Source organism: Trichogramma pretiosum, unplaced genomic scaffold, assembly GCF_000599845.2.
Source record: "Trichogramma pretiosum strain Unisexual culture from Peru unplaced genomic scaffold, Tpre_2.0 scaffold4, whole genome shotgun sequence".
Taxonomy (NCBI): domain Eukaryota; kingdom Metazoa; phylum Arthropoda; class Insecta; order Hymenoptera; family Trichogrammatidae; genus Trichogramma; species Trichogramma pretiosum.
Genome location: NW_019641688.1, coordinates 3488221 through 3504768, shown reverse-complemented (window position 1 = coordinate 3504768; position 16548 = coordinate 3488221). Strand labels below are relative to the sequence as shown.

Below are 16548 nucleotides of genomic sequence, written 5' to 3'. Positions count from 1 at the left end.
GTGTTACACACATCGTCGAGTGCGATTATCAATCTCAGGTATCGCGTACGGGATCCATCGGCCGCCAGTATGTATACATTTCAATAAATATCTTTTCCGCCGATCGCAGCTTTCCATCGGCGTTGAAAAATCGGAACCCAAGTTTGCCCTCGCACCACATTAAAGCCGTCATCGTATCGAAGAAAGAGAGACTTGCCTAGTTCTCGCGCGTTCTCGGTCCAAAATTTACCGCCCACACGTAGCGGAAAATTATTACGCTACTGTCGTTGAGTAAATCGATACTCGCGCGAGTGACGCGTTTTTTTCCTCTTCTCCTGGCGCTTATCGCCAACCGCGATCCATCTCTCTCTCTCTCTCTCTCTCTCTGGTTCTCTCGTCGTGGGACACTCGCGAACCAGAGATGCATCTTATCAATCGTATATACCACAAGTGAAAGTGATTCATGCAATTTCGATACAAATTTAGAAAGTCATTCGCTATATACACGCTTATAAACAGGCGCGAGCTAGCTGCACATCACGTGTGTGCGTTTGAGCTATGTAATATGTCGCTGTATACGCACTAGAGCGTGTTATCATTTTTTTTCTCTCCTCTCTCCCCCCTCGAAAATGATTCGAGGCCAATCAACACCCCGACGCCGACGATACAGAGGATTTTCCTTTTTTTTTCCATAGGCGTTATTTAGCTCGTTGGGATGCACTCGTAGACTTTCTAATTTTAATCTTTGTCAAAGTCGTATAATATGTGTGTGCGTGAGTCGAGTCGTCGTTGTCGGGCGGATTAGTTCGAGTAGAAAATTCTTTGCGTGATGTTTATATGCGTTTTAAATGAAAACTTTCTCGAACGATCGTCTAGCATAAAAGAAGAGATACTCAATGCGCGAATGAATGCATGGGTATTTTTGCTAGGGGATTATTATATTCGTCATTGTGCGATGCGCGTGAATTTTCCGCGCACGCGTCGCTACGTAGCCATAATAAGATGCATGTGTGTTAACGACACGGCCGCGCGAGGATTCACCTTGCGTTGATTTTCTATTTGCTGTTTGCCGCGCGCGCGCAGCCGTTCCCTTATCTGATCGTCGACTTTTGTGTTTATGCCTCCTACGTATTATACACACATCGACGTTGTATATTACCGGCAATGAGCTCGTAAAGTATCGAGAGACACGTGTGCGCGCGAGCTCCTTTTTTTTCCTCTTTCAATTTTTGTACCTCCTTCATACACCGCGAGTGTGATTTATTGCACTCTCGAGGACAATTTGTCGCACGTCGACGAGTTAATTTTTTGCATTTTAAAAGTCTCTCGTGTGCTGCTGCTGCTGTTGCGAGCATCGCTGGTGTCGCACGCGCGCATATTTCTCTGGGCAATATAATCGCACTTTCGATCGTGAAAAACAAAAGTAGCTGCTTTTCCTGCCGATGAACAGCGACGAAAAAAGAATCTCGAAATTGGTCGCGAGATACCTCTCGCTGCGTCGTACGCTTCATTGTGTTAAAGCCAAAAAGTCCATTAATAAATCACCGTCCGTAACAATGCTATTTACCCCTCTCCCTTTCCGCGAAACTTTCTCGCATCCTCTTTCTTTTTGCGCTGACAAAAAAAAAAAGAAGTAACATTAAGTCCCGTCTGAAACACTCGCTCTTATGTAGGCGAAAGCAATAAATGTATTATTTACGCACGTGGGCAAACTCGGCAATTTGTGCTCGCGCCGATTTCCAGTAGATATGCTTGACTCGGCTAATTAAAAACTGTTCATGTACCTATATATATATTTGTATGTATATGCAGACTACGTGCACGTGAAACGCTATGCAGCGGTCGAGGAGCACGAAAAATCTTCCGTAATAGTTCGTGTCTTCGTCTGGTGCACGATTCTCGTGTCGCGTGCATATATATATATATGCCAAGAGAGAAGACAATAGCAGGCCATCTCGCGCGCCGTAGCTATTAGAAGTAATAAGCAGGACGGATTGAATCTACCGCCGCTGCCACATTGCTGCTGCTGCTGCAGCGGTGTGTCGTGATTTATTCGTTTGCAGAACCTTTTTTCGGTGGAATTGCGCGCCTCGACGTGTATACGTGTATACTGGCGCGCGCTGCATCTCCGCGAGTGGTGCAATTTCAGCTCTCTAGGTGACGCTAGAAAAAATCGTAATTGTTTTTTCGAAGATTGTACAGTGCCCCGGCTGCGGGACCACTGTGACGAAAGTAACGAGTGTCTCGCTTCAACGAAGAAGACGATCGGAAAACACGCGTAATTCTAGTGGCGCTCTTTGATGCATTTTTTTCGCTTCTCTCCGTCTTTGCTCCGGCTCTCGAGCAGTTTGATTAAGCCATTTGCGAGAATGCGATTTTCATATACGTCACGCGAGTGCGCTTGAAAACGTTGTTGGACATTTTTTCCGCTTCGTGAGATGTAACTCGCGATATCTCCCAAAGCTATTCTCTGTTATTTTCAGTCGGGGACACTCACTTTTTGATATCCTTTCTCGTGACTTTTACGGCCACATTGGCATTCGTCCTTTTTTGTATGCTAATTTCAAGAGTCTCTTCGGCCGATCGTCAATGTAAACACGAGAGTGGAAAATTATCATTTTTTTCCTTGCATTCCATATTGTACGTATTGCCAATCTCATTTTATGCATTATCCTTGAAACTACAGCGACTAACAAAGGCGACTAGTGAACAACTTAACGATCTAACCGGTAACATTGTTTATTATAAGTATTTATAAAAACATACGCACGGACAGCCTGCAGGTTGATTTACTATTTTTCTTTCTAATGGCAACAACGTCTGTACTTTGGTTCATCCTGATTCTTTTTCTCTATAATATACTATTGCATATTGTGCAAGTGCGGTATGTATTTTTGCGCCCGAAGCATGAAAACTATAGTCGTGAGAAATATTATCGCAGTTAATTATAATCGAGTTTTCTCTTTTTTTTTCTTTCGCAACTATTACTTAATTAATTTTTCGTTTCTTTCCTCGTTTCTCTTACTGTCCGAGAGCCTGTTATTATTAAAATTGTCAACGAGTTGACAATTAACTATCGCGTGTGAAAGGGATAGCTTTCACGCTGAGTCGACGTGCAATTATTACAATATTTTTTGCGTAAAAACAACACCATCGTAACGCTAGTACGATTAATTGAATCGTAAATGAAAAAATGCACGAGCAGCTGTTGGATTACATCAACGCGAAAAAGCCACTCCTGCGAGAAACGATCTTCGAGCTGAATGTAGATAGGCAACAATAAGAAAATTTACCATGGCTATAAATTAATATTATACAAATACTCTGCGTTACGTATTGGCTGAATCTAATTAAGGCAACCCCTCCTCCACTGTATGCGGACTCGCTATTGTATCCGAGTCAATAGGCCAATCGCGGCTAGTCGTACACGCGAGCACAGACTTGTGCGCATAAAAATCGCATGTAGCTCGGGAAAACGCATCATCATCATTATAATCATAATAATAGCGAAGCTCAAAGTAAAAAAGGAAATCCATCACGATCGACGCTCTTGGCTGCTCTCTGCGTACCATATCCCACGACGGTTGGCAGCATCGCAACAGCATATCGGCAGCGGCAAAAGGGGTCTAATATCAAGTCCGGCGTAATTTGCCTGCTGCCAACGATTTACGAGACTCGTTCATCACCTATCTCTTTGGAAATTTTTGCTTTCCTCGTATTCCGCGCATATACGTCGAGGAGAAAAAAAAATGAAAGATGTAAAAATTACTCGATCACGATCGTGTACGAGTACGAGGCGCGCTGCGTACCGTAAGTACGGCGCGTGGGTGAAACACAAAATCCGCGATACAGAGATTTGGCGGAAATTCGTGCACGCAGCTCGCTGCGAGTGAAAATGGTATAATTTACACCGGTCGTCGTAGTAAATAATACACTGTACACACACTGGTCGGGCACATGCTCGAGAGCGAGCGCGCGCAGCTATTTTGGCCGCGCACAAATATATATAGGTGTACGCATACGAAGCAAAATGTGCACAAGAACTGCGATCTCCTTTCTAATTAAAGCACTCGAGAGACAGCAGAGAACGTATCGACACGACTGAGCTTTGAATGGGGGGAAAAAACGGTTCCACTTGACTTCCTTCACAAAAAGAAGACGAAGAAGAAGAAGACTACAACGACGACAACGAAGGTGTACTACTATCACATCTAGCTTATACGGTATATAGCATACGCATACATACGCATATATATGAGTATCTTCTTTCTCTGTACATATGCACTCGAGGCTTTCTCCGACACAGTTCTCTGCGCATATATATACGTTTGAAAATGGGCGCACCTGCTACTGTTGCTCTTGCTGCTGATGATGATGCACCTGTATACTCCCAGAATGGCATATTATGCGATATCTCCGGCGAGGTTTGGCCCCAGTCTTTGTAAGATTCACTCATGCGCGGCCCTTTTAAGCTTATTTTCGTCCTCGTTGTTGTTATATTCTCGTTGGGGTTATACGCGCCCGCTGCATGCGAATACAAACTTGCGTAGCCGGAGATGGTTATCATCGGACGAGCTTTTTTTTTGAAGCACATTTCTCACGTGTGTGGGAATGTATGACTTTTCCCTCTCGCAAAGGATACGTGGAGAGATTTGTCCAATGGATAAAGCGATAATGCTCGTTAACTAAGGGGGTCTCTGGCGTTTAATTTTTTGCGCAATCGCGCAAAACTACCGTATGCCCTCGCTTCGAGGATTAATATTATATAGGTATGAATGTGTGTCTTCGAGCAGTGCAGTAGTTTACATCCAATACATGCACACGCGAGTATTCAGAAAATATCAATTTATTCTACTGCATAGAAAGCCTATTTGTAAAAGGAGTAGCAGAAAAATACGTGTAATCGGAAACATGTTGACATGGCTCACGGCATTGAATGAATTTTAACTATTTTTCCCTGCGCAAACAGATATTAATTTATTGCCCGTTTAATACAAACGTATTTAAGATTGAAATATCTCCTCGGATATATGCACGCTCGAGCGCTGAATGAAATCATAATTCATACAAATAATAACTTTCTCGTCGTCGACTGGCGCTGTTGCGGCCGCTTGCCACTATATACTGCAGCTGCTGCGCGGTAGCAAGTACTGGTATTTATTTAAAGAATCCTGAAAGTTCGTTCATGTATTTATTAAGCATTTCATAAATGCGCTACTCGCGGTGGGCTCTTTCGTCGGATTAATCGTCAAAGTCGAGAAAAGAGAATGAGAGGAAAAAAATGGCAAATCTGTCACCGTTGCCAGACCTCGACGAGCACATTCGAGCGAAAAACGAGGTCAATGCGATGCACAGAGCAAGAAAAAGAAAGAGAGAGAGAGAGAGAGACGACTCCGAGGATATACATTTACACGTCTTGGCGAGTCCATCGCCGCCGAGATCTCGTCGCGACTACGGCTTGTGGTGCGGCAATTCGGTCTGGCTTTTCTGCTCAACACGGTTTCGGCAATTCGGGTGAAAAATCGCGCATATCGTGGGAGCGCAAAAACACATACACACACACTGTACACGCCGTGAGAGCAAGTAGAGCCTGTGGGAGTGTGTGCATTTATATATATCTGTACGTCCCTTTTTTTCTTCAAGAAGTTAGTGCACCGTAACGTGAGTTAGTAGTGTTTATACGCGCGTGGAGCGAGAGAGAGGCAAGGAGAGAAAGAAATGCGTGGTTTACCATATAGCAGTATACCCTGTTGTGTGCGCTGCCTCTCTGTTTACCTCGGGGTATTTTGCATACGTGGAGGATTCGCGGGACTCCCTTCGCATACCGGCCGCGCCGACAACGCGCGGGGATGACCTTGAGCGCGGCGCGGCCTCGTAATTGCGCGTGTGAGATTTTTATCAAGGTTAGCCAGTGACGATCCAAAGTACGAGTTTGCGAATCTAATCGAGCGAACGAAATGGGCCAGGCCCGAGTTGTGTGCGCGCGTCTGCTATTGTGTATATATGCATTGAAGCAGCTGCGCACGTTCGAGTTTCCAATGCGCTGATTTTTCTCATTTTTCTCCCGAAGATGCGCGCTCGTGACTGAGTAATATCGGTAAAAGTTTACGAACGGAAGCTACAACGAATAAACGATATAATAGACGGACGGAATCTCTGTGCCTGGCATTTACCATAATGGCAAGTTTTAGAGAAATTATCCTTTGCTTGTATTTCGTGATGAGGCCCTCCATTACGCTTAGGTACATTTACGTGCCGCGTCGATGTACCTGCGCTCCTCCAATGCTCGAAACCGTTGGCTGCTCTCTCGAATGCACCAAACGAATATTTTTCAGGGTAATTATGGATGCCAAGTTTTGCATAGAAAGCTCCAAAGTTTCACTTTGTGTATATACGTGGCGGTTATAATAAATCTCGGAAGCCGCGTTTATAGCATCTCATATTGACAAAATAAAAATTAGAACCACATTTCTAAATTTACTTTTTTCTCTTGTGTTTCAGGTAAGCAAAGCGTCTTGTCATCGAACGTTATGGAAGTGAAAACGTCCAAGTCCCATTGGTCACGCGTATTTCTCATTAATAAGTACGTATGTGTCACTATCATTAAATCAGTCAATAGTATATCGTGGACATTAGTAATTGAATGATAAAAATGCCATTTGGGTAAAAAAGAGTCTCGGCTCACACATTTATGCATAGAAAGCAATATTCCATCTTTGCTTGGCTGTAGTTTTGCACAATGGCTGCGGCTATTTTTCACACGAGACGAAACAAATCTTAGTCACGCTTGTAATGCCTACCGTCAATTTCCATTTCCATTGCCGTCTAAAGGATTTTTCTTCTCTCCACGGCGCATATACCTTCCGAGACTATATCGATTCAAATGACTTTTCCACCTCGAGAGAAGCACGCGCAGCCATGCCTTGGCTCGCGTAAATCTTTCAAACTTTATATACTTGGAGAAGAGATCGATCGTGGCCAAAAGAAATGCACGACAAGAGATCGGGACGATTGTTTCTCTCCTGTTAGTGCGTACGGGCTCCGATTCATCTGCATACATACGAATCGTCTCGCATACTGCAAACCTGCGTATACAGTGTAAGATTGGCGCTTTCGATGGATTTTTTACATTTACACTGCGAATAGTTTATTTTCTTAAAATTGTTTATTCTTCATCTTTAACCGATCGCTTGCGAAAAATTGGCCTGATTGACTGATAAAAAAAAACTGCATTTGTGTGTCGAGTTGCTTCGAGTCAACGACGAATGTGCTTCGCTGAAAATCCCACCTTTGCAGTCAATGCTGCAGAGGAAAACGTGTGGAGCAGAGTCGTAATACAGAACCGCTCGCAGGCCAACACTGCACTGATGCGCACGTATACATGCAAGAGCGTATACGCTCGTGGTTTTCACCGGCTCTATATCGCACACAGACATTCGCGTGTGTCCCATTGTGGCCGGATGTCCGTTGAAAGCTGAGAGCCCCTTTTCGACGATATAGAAATTCAATATTGCCCTGTTTTCACCATTGCCGAGTAGTATATTACAGATGACCGCTACGGTGTATTTTAACTTGATATCAACAGAATTTAAGTCTTTGCAATCGAAATTTGACAATGATTCGCTAATCGAAATGCGCTCTATGCAATTAATCTTTATCGTTGTTATTGTTTTTAATTCAAATACATTTCAAAAATTTTTAAATTCATTTTGAATAAAACTTGAATTTTCCATCGATTCATAAACATTCGAAATCATACAACTGTATGAAAAGTATTGGGAATTTATCGACAGTAAATTTGAGACACTCCTTGCACAAAATTGCACAAAAATTTGTCAGCCGCACCCAAGAGAGTCTAATAACCGGGCAGCATACATACACAAACGCTTTTATCCATAAAAATATCATTCGACTGACAGACGAGTTACGCAACAGATATCCTCCAATTGCTCGCGCACATGCAGACCAAAAGTTAATTTGCATCGCTGCACTGTACACGCACACACACGTAAAGCGCATAATGCATTCAATGGCGTCGTCGTAAAAAATGTTGAGTTAAAAGTTGTTAAGACCCATTCATCAACGGTGGAATGAGCAGCAAAAAACCGGAGTAACTCATATAAGCATCTTATTGTTGCCATAATCAGTAGCGTACGCGGATGCCGTCGCTACTTTCTCCCCTCGCGCATTTTCCAACTCATTCTTAGTCAACGATCGCAAAAGTTTAGTTGAACAATTTTCCTTTGTGCGATTTGTCAATTTAAACGAATTGTTTAATTTCAACAGCCGTTTAATTATTATCCAAAATAAATCTGGTGCTTGATACTTCCACCTAACAATTTATAACGATTTCATTCGATCAATAATTTCATTAAGATCCATGAGAATGAATACGCGATGTCCTTCGTCACTTGTTATTCAAAAGCGGAAATCTCGCGCTTAACAATTGATGGTTGATCTTAAGCCGCCGCCTCGTCATTTGGTTGGCATTTTCGTAAGAGCTTTTTGCATTTTTCTCAACTCTGATCGCAACAATCACAAAATACGGACATTGCAGGTACTTATTGTTGTTTTCACTTGCTCGATGGAAAAATAATTCTACTAAATCGCGAGCAACGTTGAGAAAAACTGGAACGATAAGTGATACTCTTCCGCACTTTCACGAGCTCTCGTGTTTTTTCTTATCCGTGGCTCTTAAAATTGAATTTTATATCGATCTGCTTATATTTTAATAATTTAATTGCCAATAGCCTAAAGTATCGGTAGAGCTCGATGACGTTAGAAAGTAGTAGATTTTCCCGAGCAATAGATACAGGCAGAAAAAAATGTAGCGAACGGTAGCTTACGCCGAGACACTCGAGCTTTGGCGGTGCGCGTTTATATACATATGGTGCATTATATATCTCGTAAATTTATGACTCACTGGTTATTAATGCAAACAAGTCGCGCTAACGTGACTCCGATAACCGTTAAATGGAAAATTGTGGCTTTTATGCGACTTTTAAATCTAACCCTAATAAAGATTTATGACGTTCGAGTCGATAAACATGCATTGCGGCAGCGCCACGGCGGCGGCGGCGGTGGTGGTGGTGGTGGCACAAAACGTCCGACGATTATGCATTTAGGCGAATGACAAACGCGGAATTATGGCACAGGAGCTATTATTTCATCGATACATAGGCGCGTTATGGCATCTTGAAATTGTCTTTCGCTGCCTCTCGTTGCGTTTATGTAATAATCTTTCACTGAAAAGCCAACGAGCTCACGTCATTAATATCGCAGAGAAATACTAAACGAATTTATGATGAATGCCTCGAAGGACAAGAGGATACGTACAATATGCCTGTTGAAAGTATAATATATTATAGGCAGTGGTGCACCGATTCTCGAAGCCTCGAGCTCCTGCACATAGAAAGTCTTGTTATGGATCACGTGATGTGGTCATCGCCATCGCCACAACTCATCGCTGCGAAGAAAAAGAGAGAAAGAGAGATATGTTAAAAAAAAACCTCTCCTCGGCTTTACGCGTACGCGCGTATTCCGGAAGCACCTCGAGACCTCTTAATGTCGCTCACTTTACAGAATGGAAAACTCATTTGCTCGAAAGAAACTTCATCTTTCGTTTTCGAAACTTTCATTGAATTAAGATTACAGAGAGCTCGTGTTCGACACTGCTGAGCTATTGTATGTGCAACATGAGCGTTTGCATTTAGCCCTAAGGCACGAGCCAGCTCTCCGACTCGACCTTCTTACGACATTCCTTTCGCGCTGCTGGCAGATTTAGCCGCTAATCAGCAAGTTCATCGAATTCTTCATTCCTCTGCCAAAATGTCAAGGATTATTAGGTTTCTCAAAATTTATCACTCTGGCTTCTTTCTTGCTCTCTGTCTCTAATTCTCGACCCTCCGAAGTCACCTCGACCGAAATGAATGGCTATAATTGTCTAGTGCCCATGCGAATTTAGACTTTGCCTACTCTATTCTTGTTCAACTTTGATTCTATATTTCGCGAGAGTAAGACCTCGTAGCTTGAAATTTAAAAAATATATCTCAAGTCTCGACGCTAATTAGCCAAAACACCCTAACTCGAGCTATCTCTGGTATCCGACGAGGCATATTTTCTCGGTTTCGAACAAGAAAAATATCTTGTACCTCCGGCTGAAACTATATACCATTTCAAGCATAATAATCACGTCAAAGTCCTATGAATTTCAACTCGAAAATTCTGCATCGCGAAAAAGAAACCCTCGCTCGGAGAAAATCTGCAACGTGGACTTTCGTCGAGCACTGTTTTTTTTTCCTCTAAATTCCACAAGGTATTAGTACTTGAATACGACCGTGCAGAGGGTTATAGAGTACAAAGCTTAGAATCCGAGCCTAAGCCCGGCATTCGATGCATTGTACGGTATGCGGCGCTGCGCGCATGCGTGTGGAAATGAGCTGGCGCGAAGTCACTATAGCTGCCAAAGAATCCGATCCCCGGGTCGGTTGCTGCCTCGATGCTCGCGTCTACGCATCTGCGGTGCCTCCGTCACAGACGAGAAGATGTCTTTTGTGTTTACGTAGCCGTGAGATGATTGCTGTGTCCGCAGGCTCGCAGGCGCGACGTCTTGGCTAATGCGCCACAGCGACGACTTGGAAGTGTATCCTCGATTTCATCACCAAATCATACTGGATTATTGGACATTGGGGTTTTTTGCTCGTCGATGAAACACGTGACCTTTGAACGACGCGAGCCAGTGTCCATCGCAATGACGTAAAAGAACTTTAAAAATTATTTTCTGTCTATAGGTGAATGGAAAAAAGGGACAAAAATAGCGAGGCCTGCTGCTCCGATGAAATTCTCGATAAAAGATCGATGTCCAAGTCATTCATCTCGCTCGATGTGCATTTAGCGCATTGCTCATAGAGAAGCCGCGAGTGTGTGTGTATGTGCTCACATACATATAGAGGTATACATAATATAGGGAGAAATTTGCTGGCTTATCGATAGCATTGATCGTCGCGCACGACAATACAGTGCCGAGGCTCAGGAGCATAAATTTTCCAACGCTTGGCGCTCGCGCCAATCCGGAATATGATCATCGTGAAACTAGCTACATGCGCGCAAGCCGCGCGCGCGTTGTGTATGTAGTTGCGCGAAAGAAGTACGCTCACCGCAACGTATAGAGTTGGCTTATGCAGCGCGCGGCAGCAAGAACGAGGGCTCGTCGTCGTCGTCTCTCTCTCTCTCCGTTTATGCGTCTAGCGCGCGCGCGGCTATACGGTCACGAATCGACGAAACGGGATCATCGGGCTGTACAGAGCCGCGCGCGCTGCAATACGGCCCCCCCGTATACACAGGCGACGAGAAGAGATCGCGCGCCGATCGGAAAGTGTTGGAAACGCGTTATAATGCGCGAGCGAGCCTATACGAGCTGGACGTGTACCATCATATACAGCATACGAGAGACAGAGAGAGAGAGGAGAGGAGCGAGGCAAAAGAAACGTTTATTTTCGCCTCTAGCTTCAGCTGTCACGGAGACGTCGCTGCTTCCGAGCTCTACAGCCGATGCAAGCCAATGCGCACCTATACGTATCGAAGTGTTGGAAAGAAAAAAGATGGGTCATCGAATCGCGCGTTCGAATCTCTATACAGAGCTCGCGAGGAGAATGGAAAAAAAGAGAGCCGCGCGGTAAGATATCGTTGGAAGCAGCAGCAGCCCTTCGCCTCGTGTGATTGCGCAATCACGCGCGTTCCAATTAACGAGATCCGCGGAGCTGACTGCGCTACGAAACTGCCAAGCTTGCTTAGCCCTTTCGAATAATTCTTTACGAGTAATTACATACCCTCGAGTGGAAAAAGAAAAGGGAGATCATTTTCTGCACAAGAGTAAAGCGTCAAAGCTCCTAGAAGAAAGGGTCTGAGGAAACCGAAAATAAAACCACCGAGTAAAAATAATAGAAAACAACATTATAATAAGAGAGATAGAATGTGTCGGTGAAAAAAGAAGAGCGTATATATATATAAGCGGAGTAACGATCGGCACTGACGAGGATAGACTTTAGTGAACCCAAGATTCCACAGAGAGCCGAGCTTTTCCCCGGCAATTTACTTTGAAACAAAAGTCTTGGGAATCAGAAGCAGCAGCATCAGCGACTGACCGACGTTGCTTCGAACTGCAGAACGCTTAGAATTCGTTGCGAGCGAACGCGAATATATACATATCGTGTGCACTCGCACACGTGCACGCAGAGAGGCGCTCTTAATTTTCTTTGCAAACGCTTTTAGATTAGCGTGCCGTAGCTTAAAACATCATTCAAATTACTCGATAACATTTTTCTTGTTTCGTTGGAGTTTAATTTTGTACCATTTTTCCTTTTAAGGTAAGGATTTTTATTAATAACAAGTGCTTTCTTAAGTAAGTGGGCTTTGTTATCTTCAAATTATATAATTTAGTAAAGTTCAATAGAAACAACTGCATCTCATAAGTCAGAAGTTTTACAGAGATGTTAACATGATCAATGGCCTAAATCTCGAAGAGCAATGACCTATTAAATCACGCCGAGTCAAACGAACAAAGGAAAACTCGAAACTACAAATTTTTCTAAGCAAAAAGAAAAATAAATAAAAGAATGAATAAAAAAGGAGAGCAATCGAGGCAGATCAAAGTTTTGCGCTGCGCGGTATACGGAGTTGCGCGCGCCACACACAACAGGGTTACGCGTGTCCCGAGTTCAATGACCCTCGGAGCGGCGCGCGAAGCCTTCTTTAAGGTGCAAAAACATACACGCGATACCGTTGGCACACGATGCTGTTGTGCTGATGCTGCAGTGTTGCACCTGCTGCTGCTGCTCCTCTCTCTCTCTCTCTCTCTCCCTAACATTACTGGTTAGAATATATATAAAGCGAGAGAGAGTGCAGTGGGTATCCTCTCTTTCTTTCTCTCCCTCTCGGGCTCTAGTTCTAGCTTCATTATAACTCATTAGACGATGATTTACATTTCTGTTTCCAGTACGTATTCGCTGTGGCAGCTTTTTGTACGTTTCTGTGTGTGTGTACGCGCGCAAAGTAGGTTTCTTGCGCCTTTTTCGCGCAGCTAAACGGCGAAATAAGTGCAGCCAAGCAGCAGCAGCAGCGGCAGATACAAGCAGATGGATTCCTCTTATTGGTCGTTGCAGCTTCGTGGAAAACTAGATGAGCGATTCGGACGTTTGACTGACATACTGACACTGTTGAAACGACGACGACGACGACGACGACTCTCTACGCTGCATTTGCACTAATCTATATAATACCGTGCTATGCTATGCACACGCATACTCACGCATGAAATACGTATAACGCTGTGCACACTTACGCACATGCACTACCTTCGTACATTAGCGTACAAGCTTTGAAGTTTGTTCATTCTACGCTTCGTCTTTTTTGCGCTCCATGTTTTTCAAGTATAAAGTTGTCGTGCTCGCGCGCCTCGGAGTAGAGGGCTTAACTGATTTCTGCCCTCGAATGATGAATTGCGACGCATTGAATAATTAAGAAGGAAGTTGACTTCCTTATGTCAAATGCGCGCGAAGACCGCAACGCGTCACTGGCCTCGACTGATTGATAAATGACTTTCTTGATATCATCGCGGAAACGAAGAAACTATTTTCAATTGGTATCCGTTATCTTGTGCGTGGCAGATGATTAAATTGTTATTAATAGTGGTCAAGTTGCTCGACGCGCGTCGACTAGCTAGCTGCTCGGCAGGACAAATTGTATTATATTGTGTCACTTGTATGTATACCGACGCTGTGGGCTGTGGGCAACGAAAATTCGCTCGCACTCGCTTGAACAGAGCAAACAAGTTTGCAAAACCTTCGGCAAATTATCATGCCGAATTCTTTTGGTTCCATAACGAGCCAAATAAAAGCTAGCGGCTGGCGTAATGTGCAAGCGCATTCGCTCGAAGCCACGAGCAGCCACAAAAACGCGTGGATCATTAAAATATGGAATTTTTACAAACTCAACGACCTCTTTCCGAATGATTGTGCACTAAATATTTTCACGTCGATTAATTTTAAGGTCGGGCCAAGGACACCCGGGCGCACTGTTGCATATGCAGCAGACTCTCTCGTTAATTATTAATTCGACGTCAAGCAGCCGTAAACAAAGTCTTAACGAAGCCACGCGCTCGCTCTGCAGGAGGAAAAATGCGGCGTCTTGTATTATGCGTTATAAAAAAAATAAGGACATTCAAAATCAAAAGAGAAAGGAACGACACAATGCGCGCTTCTAAGAGACGAAGAACGCGAGAGAAGAGCCGGACACGAACGCGGACGTTAAATCAGCTTCTTCCTACTTGATAATAACACGAATCGTCGCCGGATAATTTGTCGCGATTCGATTAATGGCACTTGTAAAATAAAAACTGGCCTACGGTGCAGCGAAGCAAACTGTATATACAAAATTACATTATTATTACGCATTACACGTAGCGTAAAAGCATCCGAAAGACTCGTCCCGGCCTTGCTACCGATAAACAAGGATCAAGCGATCTGCCGTTAAAATAATAACGACGCCCCCGCGCGCACTTGCAAAAAAGGGATGTACCGTTAAATCGATTATGCAATAACAACAACGCACCGCGTGTGTACTCACAAACACGCACATACTTCCGTCTTATTTCTCCGGGCGGACTGTTATTGTAACAGCATGTTGTGATTCTTTTGTTTTTCCACCGATTCTTTTTTTTTTTTCAAATAAATGGAATTATTCCATTGTTTGCGTTGCGAGCCCAGACGAGAAAAGTTGGCCCATGCATATATATAAAATATGTACCAGCTGCCTGTACATACATCTAAACTCGCAGACACTCGGCAGCCGAGAGATATACGTCTCTGTTTGATATGCAATGCAGCGAGCGCAGCAAATACTATTATAGGGATTGCGAAACGAGGCGGCGGCGCGAGTTTCCCTCGAGAGATTCGCACTGATATATGTAAAATTGAGTTTCGACATTGATAGGTCTTGTTTGCTACTGTCTATGAGGCAATTACATCTTTTTACCCTTTCCTAGTTGAGGGGACCAGGAAGTCTTTACTGTTGTACCGTCCACTACCTACACCGTATATTTTGCATACGCGCTCCAAGACTGGAAGTTTTGTCTTTTTCCCTCGTGACGTTGATGCGAAAGTTTACGTCGATAACCTCTTTATAACCATTTTTCGAGTGAAAGCTCAATTTTTCCTTCAAAAAATGCACATAAACTTGGTCGTATAGCCATAATTTTGCTATAAATAAAATTCCTCGGCATTTTATTTAGCGCTTTTTTAGTATCCTGAAAAACAGTTGGTTAAAAACATCTCAATGCCAGTTATTTTTACCGTAATTATTCTTTTACAAGCACTTGATATCAGGCAGTCATTCATAAACAATAAATCATTGTTCGAAGACTGCAAGAAAAAAAAAAAGAAAAAAAAATTCCGGCAGCTCGAGCTCTTTGCATGTGTGCACGTACATTTCAATGACACGATGTACGTATCACTTTTTCACTGCTCGTACGCACGCATGTGGTGTGAAAATTGCAACCGCAATTTTCTCCTTAAAAGTTGGAAAAAAATCGCGGTGCGAGCTGAGCACGCGAGCGCGCTATCCATGACAGGGGTTCGCGTTCCAGATCGAACGATTCCGATCGTCATAAATACGCGAGGTGCGCGAGATGGAGATAAATTTCCCTCCAGAGCGCGCATACTACGAGTAGTTTGCGCAATTGCAAAAGTTGGAAAATTTATCGATTTTCGAGCGCGTTATTTTCAAATTTAAAAACGTCGAATCCGAGTCAGGGTCTCTCGAGGCGTTCGTCGCATATTTCGATGTCGACGCCATCGCGCTCTTTACGGTAAATAAATGCAAATGTGCTGCGCGCGTGCGTGTGCAGCACCGTTGCAAAACACGCATGTAGTGCACAAAAGAGCGTGTGTCCTCGAGATGAGAAAATATATAAAACACCGCGTGTTATTATTTAAAAGCACGGCGCGTACCTATATAACAATGAGGAGAATCGAGCGCGCGTAGGTGAGCAGTTTTGATTTTTACGAGGACAATACTGGTATAGCGAGAGTATAGCGCTCCGCGGCGCGCTCTGTCGAAACGCCCGTGCAGTTTTATTCGCACCAACCGAGATTATGACGACTTTCACGCGCTGTGTGCGGCGCGGTATAAGTACCGGCGGTGGCGCCCGCGTACATGAAAATTCGCTTGCATAATAAAATAGAAATTAGTGGCCAAGGAATAGATATTTCAGTTGTGCAGTTTCGACACACGACCGTGCAACGAACCACATTTCGATTTATCCAATGTATCTGTCGATTTTTCGAATTTTGGAGTGTGTGGTACTATCCTAGAGAACATTTTATTCGGTCGGGTTCGTGTAGAAGCTATTTGTCCGGTAGACACCAAGCACAACCTCTCGTCCATCCATCTCACTTAGATCATGATCAAACACAAGCAACATTCCAACATCAATGTCTCATCAAGCATGTAGTCATATGTTTAGTGATTAAAATCTGCTCAACTATGAATGAAGAACAGGAGCGACGCGGCAAT

General features: G+C 43.7%; 1 protein-coding gene across 9 annotated transcripts in view; it reads left to right on the top strand.

Moving 5' to 3' along the window:
• Positions 1-16548, top strand: part of LOC106650567 — a 101827-nt gene that overhangs the window by 8297 nt on the left and 76982 nt on the right. For 5 of the 9 annotated variants that reach the window (XM_023461718.1, XM_023461721.1, XM_023461719.1 and 2 more), the window contains exon 1: positions 6481-6562. The exons of 3 other annotated variants lie outside the window; for them this stretch is intronic. The gene's annotated coding sequence lies outside the window, so the exon portion shown is untranslated. Of the gene's footprint in view, positions 1-6480; positions 6563-16548 lie in introns of those variants that run through there. One more of the 9 variants, XM_023461715.1, reaches the window with a different exon arrangement.